This window comes from Prionailurus viverrinus, chromosome D2, assembly GCF_022837055.1.
Source record: "Prionailurus viverrinus isolate Anna chromosome D2, UM_Priviv_1.0, whole genome shotgun sequence".
Lineage (NCBI taxonomy): Eukaryota > Metazoa > Chordata > Mammalia > Carnivora > Felidae > Prionailurus > Prionailurus viverrinus.
The window spans coordinates 9,393,182-9,408,482 of record NC_062571.1 but is presented as its reverse complement, the minus strand read 5'-3'; the positions used below and the strand labels follow the sequence as shown (position 1 = coordinate 9,408,482).

The following is a 15,301-nucleotide window of genomic DNA, read 5'->3' as shown; positions in this document are numbered from 1 at the left end:
TACTGGGATTTGGTAGAGCCTGTCATCTACACTCGGAGAGCTGACGCTCACCCTCAATGAATGTCATGCGCAGTTAATTTGCGATAGAGGTAATTTGAAGTTATGATGGAAGCCAGTTCCCTCACTGGTCCTCACGATGAGTGCTTTGCCGAGTCTAACACTAGAGAAACTTAGAGATTCTTCGAGGTATTCAGTCTCAGTTATTATTCAGTTATTCAGTTATTATTCAGTCTCTGATTCATGTAGTGAATGAGATATTTTTATTAGCAGACACTTGAATGACTGGATAGTGTTTATTTTGTCATTAAATGTGTGACTTAATTTTATTTTATTGAGATATGTATTTACATATTCAAGTGATCATAATCCTAATACATAGGCATGTTAGGACTTCTACTTCTGCTTCAACTGTGTTCTGGAAAACCGTTCATTTTAATGATAAAATCCATATGACAAATACGTATTGAGCAATTACTGTGCGTGGGGGACTTTGCAGGTTACAGTGACAGGACTGACACGGGCCTCAGTGAGATCCACTTGCCCTTGGGTTCCCTAGATTCTATAAGGAATCAACGGTGAAAGATGAAGTCTAGGCTCCCTGGCATGCCCCACCTGGCAGAAAACATCCGGTTTGTTAGAGACCAGAGACAGAAATGTCTGTAGCCTCCCACTGACATGCTATTTGATGCTTTTCCTAGCACTTCCTCTAGTTACAACAGGAGTGTTAATGCTGCCGCACATTCCCTTGAAGTGCCATGATACATGTATTATTTCCTGAGGAGATGCTGGGATCTACCAGAAGCAAGGCCATAGGTGGAAAAGGCCAGAGAGCCTGGATTCAAGTGACCTCTGTTCACTCACAGCCACAGCCTCAGTTTACCCATGCTCTCAGGAGATGATCAGCTTCAGCTGCTCCTTCCCGAGGATGCCCTCCTCTGCTGGGGCTGCAGGGAGAGGAACCGTGTGAGGCTTCACTTGGGTCCAGGACCCTTTTCCCAGAGTGGGAGAGGTCCCTTGATCGAGAGCTCCGCCAGTGCAGGCAATAGCAGAGTGAGAGGCCCTCAGGGAGAATGAGACAGCAAAGGAGGAATGTTCCCTAGGATAATGCTTCTCAGACTGAGGCAGCACCAGTGACTTTTCTTTCTTTTCCTTTTTCCCAATCTTCTGCAGATCGATACTTTCAACAAAAGATACACACAAGACATGCATCTATTTTTCATTGTGAATGAAGTATTTCTTTCTGTCTCCAGGCTTATCTTGCAGACCACATTCTCAGAGGCTGCCCTGAGCTCCTCTCGTCCTAGGCACCCTGGGAACCCTCACCCTCTCACCTCATGGCCTCTTCCCCTCCTATGGTCTGACCTCACTGTCACCTCTCAGGAAACTGCAAGGTTCTCCTTTTAAAAATCCAGCCACATCTTGTCAGTCCCCACCCCCAATTCTGCCATAGCACTTATGGTTCCCTCCCGACCCTGTGTTGTCCATGAAGTCCTTCACAGGAGCACGCTTCCTTCACTCTCTCCCCGTGGAACATGGTGTCTCTTTTTCTTTCTCTAGTCGACCTTCTAAAAGCTTTCCTAAGGTTCTAGTCTAAATGTCAGGCTCTATGCACTTTAAATATATGAATGTCAAGGGTGCCTGAGTGACTCGGTTAGTTGGGCGTCTGACTCTTGATTTCGGCCCAGGTCGTGATCTCACGGTTTGTGAGTTTGAGCCCCGCATCGGGCTCTGCACTGAAAGTTTGAAGCCTGCTTGGAATTCTCTCTCTCCCTTTCTCTCTGCCCCTCCCCCACTTGCACTCTCTCTGTGTCTCACAATAAATAAATATACTTTAAAAAAAAATGTGAATGTCCGTGTCTGAAACGGGGTTGGGGGATGTTAAGATTTGACCCTCTCCTAATGTGAAAAGGGCCCTAAGCAGGAGTTAACTGCGTGTATACGTGTCCATCGTGTCTGGAGAAGGTAGCGGACCAAGGTAGCTTCTGAGGAAGGTAGATGGTATTAACCCACTTGCCAACAAAGGAGGGTACCATCACTAACTTCTAAAAGGAAGGGATGTGCAGTATCTTTTGTTTTCTGTTCTTCTCCCTTTGTGACCCTTCACTATGACGGGGGCTTTGATGGGTATGAGGAGTGGAACTATACAAAGATCCTTTTGTAGAAAGTCAATAGATGTGTTTCTTCTGCCAATGACAGGGATCTTAACTCTCTGACCACCTGTATCCTCATCAGTGATATGCGGTGGTTCAGTACCAGGATCACATTCCCTAGAAAGTTCCATAATTTTCGTACATTGCCTCAAATCTTTTGTTTAACCTATTGATTTTTTTCATCCCGGGGCTCTATGTTAACCTTATTTTCTTAATTCTCTTCTAGCATCTGTGTTCTGGTCAGAGGCCAAATAAATGACATTCAGAACTTCTACTGAGGTACTATAAGGTAAGATCTTTTTCTGGGTTGAGTTCTTTGGTTTAACAAAAAAAAGGATGTATGGCTTGATCAGTGAAACAGATTAATGAGGAATAGGAATTTCTAAGTTGGCGTTTTCAAGTATGATTTATAATTGCTCTCTGTGCATCTCAACATAGATAACACAGTCGTGCTTGATTTTTGTCTTAATACAGACACTTTTTTTTGGCTTTTTGCTCATAATATTCAAAATTACAATGAAAGCATGTCGGTTAAAATATGAAATGTTGTTTTCTTTCAAATACTCATTTGTCTCTTAAGTGTAGCAAGACGGGGTTATTGGAAATTAGTGCCAAATGTTTGAATTTTTAGTGTATATAAAATTTTATAGCTTGTCTAATTTACAGAAGCTTAAATATTACCCCTTGATTGATACCACCTTATATAAAACACCATACAAAATCTGATAGTGAATATAAAGACAGAGCAACATTGTGAAAAAGCTCCATTTCCTCTCAATGTTATTGTTAATACCTTCTCTATTCAGCAGACAGTGTTATTGTCCTAGTCAATATCCCTTCTCTCTTCTTCCTTCTAAAAATCGTCATCATCATCATCATCCTGGTATTTTGAAAGGCAGTGAAATGCCTTGTTTAAATACCGTCACGTTCCCAGACTCCTTTACTGAGGCCACGTAACTTGGTTCTCACTAATGACCCTGGATGCTGGGCCCCAGGGAGGACTTCTCTTCCTGAATTTATTCCCTTTCTGCACTCATTGCCTTCTTGACTTAAAAGATCAGAGCTTCAAGAGCAGAATATTTTGGGAATATTGTTATTACTTCATCTTCTTACCTGGAAAGCTGTTCTAACATTTGTAGCCGCGGATTTTAATTTGTGGAGGTGACTGAGTGTTGACATGGAGAGGTAAATGACATTGAAAGGAGAATTTCTTCCTTATGTATGCTGAGAGAAGGGCCACTCTGTGCCACCAGGCCACCTGAGGAGGCACCGGGTTTGGTCGAGAGGCAGAAGACGGGAAGAGGAGAGAGTCTGAGTCAACAGTCTCTCCTGGGAGTGTCTGTGGGAACAGCTGTGCAGGGTGGGGCATACGGTTGAGGATTGTCCAGTTAAAACCATGTGAGGGGCTCTGGGCTGTAAGGGTGGTCCCTGGCCGCTGGGTGACTTAGGGCTGAGGAAACACTGGCTTGGTGTGTGAGTTAGAGGAGAACTGGGACTGTGGATCCAGGGTTGCTTGGTTTACACATGAAAGATGTGCTCTGGGCCACACCCTTCGCTGTCTCTAAGAACTGGGTAGCCCTCTTGTTGGCGTGAGCGCTGGGAGTTGTATGCAAGCGCTGAAACCTAGGAATCTACTCCTGAAGCCAAGAGCACACTGTATACACTGTACCTTAGCTAACTTGACAATAAATTATTTCAAAAAAATTAGGAAATAAAAATAAATGAAAAGAACTGGCTAGCCTTGACAGAGGCAGGCTCTCCCTCAGCAGCAAGGTTTTAAGATCTCAGAACATCATAAAATACAGAAAGGAAAGAACATGCCTGATACACAGCACAACACCCCCCCCCCCCCATCTTGAGATCCCAAGGACGAAAGCCACAGCCAGAGATGTTAGAGCAGGAAGGTAAAATGAACTTGACTCCTTGATGACATTCTTGCCCTCCGGTGAGCCTCCCATCAGCTCTCCTGTGGGATGACTCCGATAAATCCCTGATTCTCTAGATCTCTTGACACTCAGAGCCCAGTCCAGACAGCACTGATTCACGGGCGTTCGTATCCGGGGGTTGTGCTAGACATGCCTGTCTTTAATCTTGGCAGTAGTGTGCAGTCAGGGTAAGTGTTATTATCCCCATCTACAGATGGGGAAACTCACACACTGAGTGTTAAGGTTGAGGTTTGAGCTGGACCTTCCGGTGCCCTTCCCTGTTCTCTGTTACCCTGATGCCTATCCTAACAGCATATGCCAGGAGCCTGTGCTTTCGGTATTTACATCTGCTGGCTAGTCAGCAACATCGCCAATTCATTACCCCTTTGAATGCTTGCTCTTCGATAAGCCAGAATTTCCACTGGATTATCCACTTATAAAACCAAGTGAACTTAGGCTATTCCACATTAAAAAAAAAAAAAGAAGAAGAAGAGAGAAAATTCTAATTTGGGGAGATCAGATTTGATTGGAATTGCCTGTGAAAGCAAGCGAAGGAAATATTAATTCCAAGGTGGGTTTTTTTTTGTTTTTGGGGGGGTTTTTTGGCAGTAAAAGTTTAGAACTCATGGTCTCAATAAGGCCACCACAATTCAGCTTTTAACCTATGGTCCAAATATTAAATATTCTCCTTCCAACAATCTCTGTTCCTTTACTCGCACTTGTTGGGATCGGGGGAAAATGCAGGTAAAAGATAAATTATATAAAGAACTCCTTTCCAAAGAAAGTCATGCACGATATTGAATAAGGTACTGAGCTGAGTCAGGGAAGGAGGTGCTTGTAATGGAAAAGTCTCTGGGCTGGAAAATACGAGGGGGGCAGTGCAGGTGGCAGCCAACTCTTCCAAGGCTTGAAAAACGCCAGCTCACCTCTCTGGACCTTTGTTCTTTATTTGTAAATGGAGGGTGTCAGATATTCTGATATTCTCTTCGTGTAAAATAATAGCTTTCTTTGTCAGATCTCCTTTGCTAAGGCAGGGAAAAGCTGCATCTGCTAAAGTCAAACTTTCCTTTTGGCCACTGAAGCCACGATTTCTCAGTACTTTCCCTTTTCCTTTCCTTTCTTTCAAATAGATCCTGAATCTCTTCATTTCTTTGTGTCTCTTCTGGCACGACCCCGCCCTAGGTCATCATTCTGTCTTTCCTGGACAACTGTGTGAGCTTCCCGATGGTCTCCTGGCCTCCAGGAGACTGGGGAGCCCGGAGCACATCTCGTTACTCTCCTGCTGGAGACCTGTTGCAAACCTTTCAACTCCTTCCTCTACATTAAGAGCAAAACCCCCAGTGCACAACAATGACCTATACACCCCATACGATCCCGTTTCTACCTGTACTTGACTCCTTGCTTCCCAACTCCAGCAAGTGTCCTCTTCACTGTTCCTTGAATGTTTCTTTGTGTTCTTTCCCCCGACACCCCCGGGGCCCTGGCAGTGTAGTCCCCTGGGTGGCATTGTGTGTCCCTGGTCCTTCCAATTCGGATCTCAGCTGCTTCAGCCTTCCCTGACCACTCTCTGGATATGAGCGCCAGACCAAGTACCCAAATTGAATTCCTTTTAAAAACTAGAAATTTTATTTTGTAGAGCATACAAAAATACCCATGTATGGCAAAAACTACGTACGCATAGAACTTAGGGGATCTAGGAGAGACGTGAAAAATGAGGGATTTAGGCCAGACGTGAAGAATTCAGCCATGTTTGTTTATGGTTTATTATCTCTTGCCATAGTGTGATCTAAGCTCGGTGAGGGCAGGGCCTTATCTGTTCCTTCCTTGCCAAAGCCCACAGTGCCTACAAGGATGCCTGGTCCCTGCAAGAAGCTTAGTAAATATTTAGTGAATGAATGAATGTAGAGGCAGAAAATGTCGTAGATCCAATATCCCCCCCAAAATTAAGCAGTGCCTACAGATGTCCCCGAAGAGTCTATTGCTTAGGAAGGAAGGGGGAAAAAAAAATAGAAGTAAAGATGAAAAAAAAATTCTGGGGAGCGGGACAGACAGCAGGGCACAAGGAAAGAACAGTAGATCTTTGGGAGGGATCGCTTCAGGTATTTTTACGAGCAGTATTTCTGATCTCTGGTGATGGGTGGTGGAGGCCAGTTCTTTGGATCTTACAAAGATTTATTAGCTAAGCCTGACATGTGGACGAGCAGAACTGTTTGTTGAATGAAGGCCCAAAAGAATGAAATAATAAATTATTGAACTGCTAAGAGCATTTTGCCTTTTTTTTAAAAATGGGCAGGATAACATTCCCTTGATGCCAATATTTAGTCCGTGTTAGTAACAGCCATTCCAAATACACTGAGTGTGAAGAATGTTCCATGAAGCAGAATTCGGTTACTGCGCTAGGCATCTCCCTGAGAGCATTTCAGAATTTATTCCATCTTCAAGTAAATTGTCACAGTGACTCTCCAGGATGGCATACCGTGGTAACGTATTAAAATGCTGATGGGAAAATGGAAACTAGAAAAATGTCTTATCTGTCAATTAAATGATGTAGCCTCGTGGGTCGATTACAGCAATTCGGGGGCTTTTTGTTTTCTGCCAATTGAGATTTGACAGCTGTTTATAAAATATTTACATTCTGATTTCAGTCACATTGACAACACTTTTGGGTCTTTGGAAGATGATAATTATACGTTAGGAAAACGTTAAGAAAATTCTGAAGCTGATCTGTTGAGGGGAAGAAATATCTGGCTTTTTTCAAATTGTACGAAGGAAGGAAGTCTACTTTATTAAAGGATGTATTTCTAATAAAAGTCAGGAATAATAGACATTTGTGATCCAAAGACCTATTGCGTGTAATATGAGGGAGTATCTTTCTTCACCTCGCCTGTTCTGGGAACCTTATCTTTTCTCAGTCAGCTCTGGCTAGCTAGATACATGTTTCTCACCTTTCTTTACTTTATTAGGCATACATAATGTTTGTATGGTACTTGGGTGAATTAGACAGGATTTGAGAGCATCTCTATGGAATTTTACAGAAAAGGCATTCAATATATATTCTTAGTACTCGAAAGAAGAGAAAATAAAAAGTATTGGGGATAATACTAACTATTGAATTTATATCGAATTTTCAAATAAAATACTTTTAAATGTTTTTCATGAGAAGTGTAAATTTACATGCAGCTTTTCTTTATCAGGTATCATGTTGGAAACAGTGACCTCTAATTCTTGATCAGTATCTGTCTAAAATCTTGACAGCCACTGTCTGTGTGATGCTTTGTAAGAACAAGTAGGTGATAGAAAATTTGAAACCTATTTTTATAGCCATTCAAGGGTTTCCTGTAACTGACATTATGTTTGAAGTATCTAACAGCTATTACTTTCTTTCACTGATGAATGTTCTGTTGAAGTTTCTTAAGGTAAGGCAAATGATTTTGGAATCCAACCTGACTTTTTAGTATCAAGTATATTAAGTTTGTATAAAACATATATTCTTTTATAGCCATCACCCTGCACATAGTTTGGACCCCACTAAAAGGTCATGTCAGTCATAAATGGGCCAAAGTGGGCTTGAGTTTATCTGTGGAACCAGGAGAAAAAGTGCAGTTGGAGGCCCAGGGCCCACCCCCTTCCCGTCCCTGGCTCTTCCCTGTCTTTCCAGGGGCCTCGCTCTGGGACCATTCATGTAGACACTCCCTGTGAAAGTCTAACACGCCCCCTCCCCACTGTGTCACAGCTGTCCCTTGGCCAGCCATGGGGTCCCAGGGACACCTAAGGATGCATCTGGTGAAGCCACCACGTAAGCCCTAGAAGTGAGCAGACCTCCCATGCAGAGGGTCATGGCCAGAGGAAGTCCAGAGTGGACACAGATACAGCACTTCTCCAACACTAACATGGATGCACCTGTTAAAATACAGATTCTGATTCAGAAGGGCTGAGGTGGGCCTGAGCTTTGGCGTTTCTGATATGCTCCCAGGTGAGGCTGATGCTGACTAAATTCTGAGGAGCAAGACGGTGATGCACAAGGTCAAGGCCAGGGTCCTACCGTCTGGGTTGCAGGGCAGTACTGGACAGAAGTATCTGCTTTGGGTGAACACAGAGACATGGGCCTGCCACAGACAGCTGTCCTCGCCCCCAGGACCTCCCAGCCCAATTCTATATCATGTCCCTTGGCAACCTGTGTCACCAGTTGTCCACGTGGGCAGCTGCCCACTCAAGGGCTGGGCACTGAACTTGATGCCCAGGTGTCAGAGCCCACCTTGGCTGTGCTCAGAGTGTCGCAAGGCCAGGTGTCCCCAGCATGCTTGCAGCCAGGGAGAGCTCAGCACCAGACCGGCCTCAGGCACATCTGCCCCTGGGGATTGCCCCCACCACCACCACCACCACACAGGTCCCTGAGGGCATATGCGCCTATCTTACACCCTGGGGCACTTCACCCAGCTTGTGGGAAGTCCTACAATCAGGCTCAAAAAGGCACATTAGGGGAAGTGGTAAATCTAATAGTTCTCTAGCAAGATTATACCTCATTATATGAAATTGGATTAGAAAGTTTTCAGAAGTGACCCAAATAAAAGCAGTGCATAAAAAAATGATTAAGTTCTCAGAGGAACCTTTGAACCAAAGAGAAAAGAAAATCCAAATTAGGAACAAAAGAAAACAAAAGAAAAGAAACACTGGGGGGTACTTGGGTGGTTCAGTTGGTTAAGCGTCCAATTTCGGCTCAGGTCATGATCTCGCGGTTCGTGAGTTTGAGCCCCGTGTCGGGTTCTGTGCTAACAGCTCAGAGCCTGGAGCCTACTTCAGATCCTGTGTGTCCCTCTCTCTCTGCCCCTCCCTGCTCACACTCTGTCACTCTCTGTCTCAAAAATAAATAAACATTAGAAAAGAAACATTTGGGAAGTAAATATAGGTGTTACGCCATATACAAAAGAAATAAAATGCTATCCAACAATTGATCAAATCATCAAAATATATCACAGAATCCCACTTTAAAAAATTTTTTTAATGTTTATTTATTTTTAAGAGAGAGAGAGAGAATGAGTATGAGCAAGGGAAGGGCAGGAGGAGAGAGAAAGAGAGAGAGAGAGAGAGAGAGAGAGGGAGAGGGAGATTCCAAAGCAGGCAAGAATCCCAAGCAGGCTCCACACTGTCAGCAGTGAGCCTGATGCCAGGCGCAAACTCAAGAACCATGAGATCATGACCTGAGCCGAAGTCAGACACTTAACCGACTGAGCCACCAAGGCGCCCGTCACAGAATCCTGTTTAAGACAAACACACAAACAGTATCGGGAGATGGGAATCAAAAATTAAAAAATATTATGGGATGACTATAAAAACTTGTAACAAAAGAGCAGCTCTAGAAAACTGGAGTAATCAGATAAAGTAATAAAGGTGATTAACTTCATAAAAATCCAAGTTTGGAGTTAGTAGGTGATACTTTTTAAATAAAAGAGGGTTTTGACATAATTCCATAACATGGAGAAATTCAGTTACATTCCAAGAGAAATGAAAGAGCTCGTTAGAATAAAAACATCATAGGGGCTCCTGGGTGGCTCAGTCAGTTACACGTCCGGCTCTTGATTTTGGCCCGGGTCATGATCTCAGTTCCTGGGATCAAGCCTCACATCAGGCTCTGTGCTGACAGCACAGAGCCTACTTGGGATTCTCTCTCCCTCTCTGCCCCTCCCTGGTACACACTCTCTCTCTTCCTCTCTCTCTATCTCTCTCTCAAAATAAATAAATAAACTTAAAAAAAATTGTAGAGGGGCACCTGGGTGGCTCAGTTGGTTAAGCCTCTGACTTCGGCTCCGGTCATGATCTCACGGTTCATGAATTTGAGCCCCACGTCGGGCTCTGCGCTGACAGCTCAGAGCCTGGATGGAGCCTGCTTCAGATTCTGTGTCTCCCTCTCTCTCTGCCCCTCCCCTGCTCATGCTCTGTCTCTCTCTGTCTCTCAAAAATAAATAAATGTAAAAAAATTTGTTTAAAACCCGTAGAAAGGAACATTAAACACAAGCCACAGTCTTCACACCAGACAACATGCAGCGTACATGGAAGTATAAGAAGAAATAAATTCAAAGTGCGTATAAGGATGACTTGGAAAGAAAAGATCTCATAATGTGATCAAAGGCAAAAGCTGTCGAAGTGCTATATTTACATTCTAGTGTGTCAGAGGGGAGAAAAAAAGAAAATCCATCTACACAGTTTCTTATTATTCCAAGACTGCAAACTTTATCCAGTTTTCTTTACAGCAAAGGAGTTATTCAATTCCTGCTGGATGTTCCTAAGAGAAATTTTAGATGATCTATACCAATGCTTTAATACACAGGGTCTATCCTCAAAGAACGTGCAGTTCCATTTAGACGGGAAGCCATACACATTTTTTTTTAATGTTGTAAAGTGTTAAATACAAGACCAGGTATTAGCAGTGTAACTAAGTAGTTTAAGTACCAAACAGATCATTGACCTGTTGTGGTCATGGGCTATAGCCTTAATGTGTTTACATCCTTGATGCTTTTCACAGTGATAGACCTATGTGAGCTTGTAGAACATGTTTATGAAAAGGATGTGTTAATGGCATGCCAAAGCAGAATAAAAGGTAACATTTTTCATGGCTTCAGGGGCACAGAGACACCCCTCAATAAAAAGGGATGACATATATAGAGGCTGGAGAGAGAGTAGGACTTACATAGGCAGAAAGAAACCAGAGAACATTGCAAAGGATCACAGGGCAGAATGCAGGTATCATCCGTGTGTGTGTGTGTGTGTGTGTGTGTGTGTGTGCGCGCGCGCGCGCAGGGGGTGGTTTTCAAGGATGGCGAGAGAAGGGGACGAGCAGAATGAAGAGGACTTTGTAATTCTAAAGCAGCTTGGATTTTATCTGAAAAATCACGGAATACCACTGAAAGAATATGAACTAGGGGATAACGTGAGAAAAATTAATTAGGCAACACTATGTGGAGCTAGATGGAAAGTGGGGAAAATATGTGGGTGACTTTAATCAGGAACCAAAACGTCAAAGGCTGAAGAGAAAGCTACCCCCAGGAGGGAGGAAAGCCTGGATTCAGAAAACAGCACAGCGAAGTCTCTGTCTTCTTCTTTCCTAGTCGGTGTGGTGTTTGCTCTCTCCTGTCTTCACACCTTTCTGTTCTTTTGATGATTTGTCTTTCATATGTACATGTCAAATGGGTTCAAATCATAAAGAAAAAGCAACAACACCGCCTAGGTTCTCTTTTGATTTCTATCTCTCCCTTCTTCTCTTCCTCCAACCCGCCAGTGACCCTAGTTCCTTCCTTAGGTTTCCTCCTCCTCAGTCCTCAACCCTCTGTAGCCTGGTGGCTGGTCCCCCTGCCTCACTGGAACTGTCGCTAAAATGAGTGAAGATCTCCTGGTCGATGAACCCTAAGAATTTTTGATCCACAACTTTTTTGACATCTCTGCAAGTTTTGCTGCCGTTGGTCTTTTTGAAATTTTCTCTTTGCTTGGAATGCAAGGAACTTCCTCTCCTTGAATCTCATTGTACCTTTTTTTCCCTCATTGCCATTCTCCCTCCCTCCCTCCCTCCTTCCCTCTCTTCCTTCCTTCCTTCCTTCCTTCCTTCCTTCCTTCTCTCTCTCTCCTTCTATCAGCTGCCTAAGTGCAAATTCTCTCCTCTGCCCCCGCAAAGTTCTGTTCAGAATTCTCCTTATTTCATTTAACTTCCAGGCTTAGACTATGACCTCAAATCTGTGCCTCTAGCTTAGACACCTTTCCCTAGTTCACATCTATCTGTATCTGTAGAGACAACTCTCTCTACAGGGTTTCACCACATGCTCCAAAGTCAGAACAGCAGAACTGAACTCCCCTGTTCCTCTTTCCACTCTCTGCTTCTCCGTGTCTCTGTCTTAGTGCTGTGTGTGTTATACAGGTGCAACCCAGAAGCTAGATAAACCCTTTCTGTTTCTCAAGTGAAAATCTAATCTTAATTCCACTGAGCCACTTCTTGGCTGTGTGACCTTCTACGTTACTTACCTTCTATGGCTCTCAGTTTGCTTATTTATAAAACGGACAGAATAGTAACACTTTTCTCACAGAAGGGCTGTGAAGATAAGAAATGGCACATTGTAAGCCCTCAATACGTATAGCAATTGCATTGTTTGAAATAATCTGACTCCCCATAGACTTGAAAAGAAAAAAAGCCCTAGTTTTCTTAGCATGTGATTTGATTTTTGCCTAATTCTCAAACTTCTTTCTCACCATTTCCCAACTTGCACCCTGCTCTCCACCCTTATAGAAGAAGACACTCTAAGGTGCCATTCTCTGCCCACCATCCCCCAAGCTCATGAATGCCTCTTCCTGGTATTAGATCATGAATTAACCATGATAATTTCCCCTGATCACCAAAGTGTATGTGGGTAGGGGTGCCTGGGTGGCTCAGTTGGCTAAGCGTCTGACTCTTGATTTCGGCTCCGGTCATGATCTCATGGTTCGTGAGTTCCAGCCCCACGTTGGGCTCTGTGTTGACAGACCGGAACCTGCTTGGGATTCTCTGTTTCCCTCTCTCTCTGCCCCTCCCCTGCTTGCTCTCTCTATCTCTATCTCTCTTTCAAAAATAAATAAACTTTTTTTAAGTGTAGGTGCTTAGCTCTTCTTGCATTTTTCTCTTCGATCTCAACTAGTTTTCCTCCATGTGCTTCTGGAAAGCCATTGCCTCAGAGATTGTTCCTTCTATGTTGCCATCGAGCACAGATCTTCATCTCTACCTCTGTACTATCAGCTTCTTGGTGGTAGAGGATGTCCTATTTATCTGTAGGTGGGAGTGGTTTTGAGAAGTATAACCAATAGGGTGTGGACAAAACAGAATAACCGTTGGCCATGCCAATTGTGCACCTAGAAATGGCCCTAAATATGGGTGAGTCAGCCTTCACCTCAGCTGAGTCTGAGATAGCTGCAAAAGGGAAAGTTTGAAGAGGACAAGGCAAAAGGGATATGAAGATCCTGAGGAAAAGCTAAGTCAAAGATGTGAGGGGAAAAATGGAAGCCAGCTGGTAGATGGTTCACAGTGGAGGAGAGGTCCATGGGGCCCAGTGGAAGGGGTGGCTGGCAAGAAAGGAGAGCTCATGCTGACCTGTGATGGATTTATATCTGCATAAAATCTTCTGGAAGAAGATTCCAAAAAAGAGAGGCTCTCAGTGTCAAGAATGAGGAAAGGACAAAACATACATAAATTTGTGATACATAGGAAGTTGAGATATAACAATATACACACAGTTTTAATGAGTTACAGGGTTTTTTTTTTTGTTATGGTATTTGTGGATGTAATGCCATGTATAATAGTATATTATAAATATACATTTTTATGTGCAGCTGACCCTTGAAAACACAGGGGTTAAGCGTGCTGATGCCCCATGCAGTCAAAAATTCATGTATAACTTTTGGCTCTGCAAAAACTTAACTACTAATAGCCTACTGTTGACTAGGAACCTTACCGGTAACACAACAGTCGATTACCACGTATTTCATATGTTATATGTATCCTATACTGTATTCTAACAATAAAGTAAGCTAGAGAAAAGAGAATGTTCTTAAGGAAATCATAAGGAAGAGCAAATACATTTCTCACTTATTGTCTCCCCAACCCTAAGAGACTGGGCAACAGGGCTCTGTGTCCCTGAGTTCAAGTGGGGTACAGATTTAAACCTTCTGGATTTAGAAGAACGGGTCTGGAGAAAGCACGCCGCGTGCCCAGCAACTGACCTCAGGGGCCTTGTTTTCAGGCAGACCTCTGTGTCCTGACTCTGCCCCCTTCCTTCAGCTTCAGGGCTCTCGTCACTGCTGGTGGTGGTGAGGACTGGACTGGGTTGGTCTGGACTCTGGAATGGACTCCTGTGCCAGCCCCATCATGACTGTCCCTGTCAACTTGGGCCAGGCACTTAGCCCTTTCCACCTCAGCGTTTATCATGTAACATGGTGATTAAAGCTGGTCGTGAAAATGAGCAACAAATAAGAACATCGCTATAGGAGCGCCTGGGTGGCTCAGTCGGTTGAGCGTCTGACTTCAGCTCAGGTCATGATCTGAGTTCAAGCCCCACTGCTTCAGATTCTGTGTCTCCCTCTCTCTCTGCCCCTCCCCCACTCATGCTCTGTCTCTCTCTCTCTCTCTGTCAAAAATAAATAAACATTAAAAAATATTTTTTTTAAAGAAAAAGAAATTGCACATAAATTTCCCAGCACACAACAAGAGAGCGTACAGAGAAAGGACAGCCAGACACTGGTGACATCCTAACAGAAATGGGGGAGAGAGAAAGTGATTAATGGTTTGAAGGCAAAGTTTTTAAAAACTTAATGTTTAACCAAATGGCAGCCAATTAAAGCCTGGTGAGGTGGGCAAGGCCCCGCTTTTGTTTTGAAGCTGATAAATTTAATAAAAAGTTCTTCATTTTCACTTCAGTAAAGGCCAGGGGAGATTTCGTGTGTGCACAGGCGCATTTCCAAACACGTATCTGTAATTGAATGAGATTTTGTACTGGGAAAGGACATTAATTACCATGTTATATCAGAGCATCACGCAAAACACTTAAAACTAAGTAAACTAACTATTTAATTAAAATACTCTGTTTTTTTTTTTTAATGTTTATTTATTTTGAGAGAAAAAGAGCATGAGCCAGGGAGGGACAGAGAGACAGAGAAAGAGAATCCCAAGCCGGCTCTGAGCTGTCAGTGCAGAGCCCGACTTGGGGCTCAAACCCATGAATCGTGACATCATGACCTGAGCTAAGATCAAGAGTCGGATGCCCAACAGACCCAGGCGCCCCTAAAATATACTGTTCTGTAGCATCATGGATATAATATAAAAACAGGGTGTTAAAAATGTGTATACTCTGTGTCTTGATTTCCAGATGGAACCACCAGTGTCCAAGGGCAAATCTAGAACAGTGCCTGGGACATAGTAACTACCAGATGGTGGTGGGTGAATAAATGAACAGATAAAACCCCTGTTTGCAACCTACGTAGCTTACATTGGAGGGTCTCCATCTTAGGAAAAAATAGCCAACGCATTCTATTTAGATTCTTACAAACGAATGCAACACAAAATTGTGCCTAATGCTAGAAAGCACTATGATGAAGGAATTTTGTATGAGTTGATGTATCAAATCCAAGAAAAAGGGCAAGGCATTCTGAAGTACATATCATGTAAGCGTAGGTAGGATTGTGTTCCAGACGGTTGGAAAAAGGTTTATGGTACAAAAT

General features: G+C 43.4%; 1 protein-coding gene across 1 annotated transcript in view; it reads left to right on the top strand.

Annotated features, from left to right (window-relative positions):
• CHRM3 (cholinergic receptor muscarinic 3) overlaps positions 1 to 15,301 on the top strand; it is a 523,975-nt gene that overhangs the window by 228,283 nt on the left and 280,391 nt on the right. Inside the window, exon 3 of the mRNA XM_047824601.1 lies at positions 2,377 to 2,439. The gene's annotated coding sequence lies outside the window, so the exon portion shown is untranslated. The remainder of the gene's footprint in view (positions 1 to 2,376; positions 2,440 to 15,301) is intronic.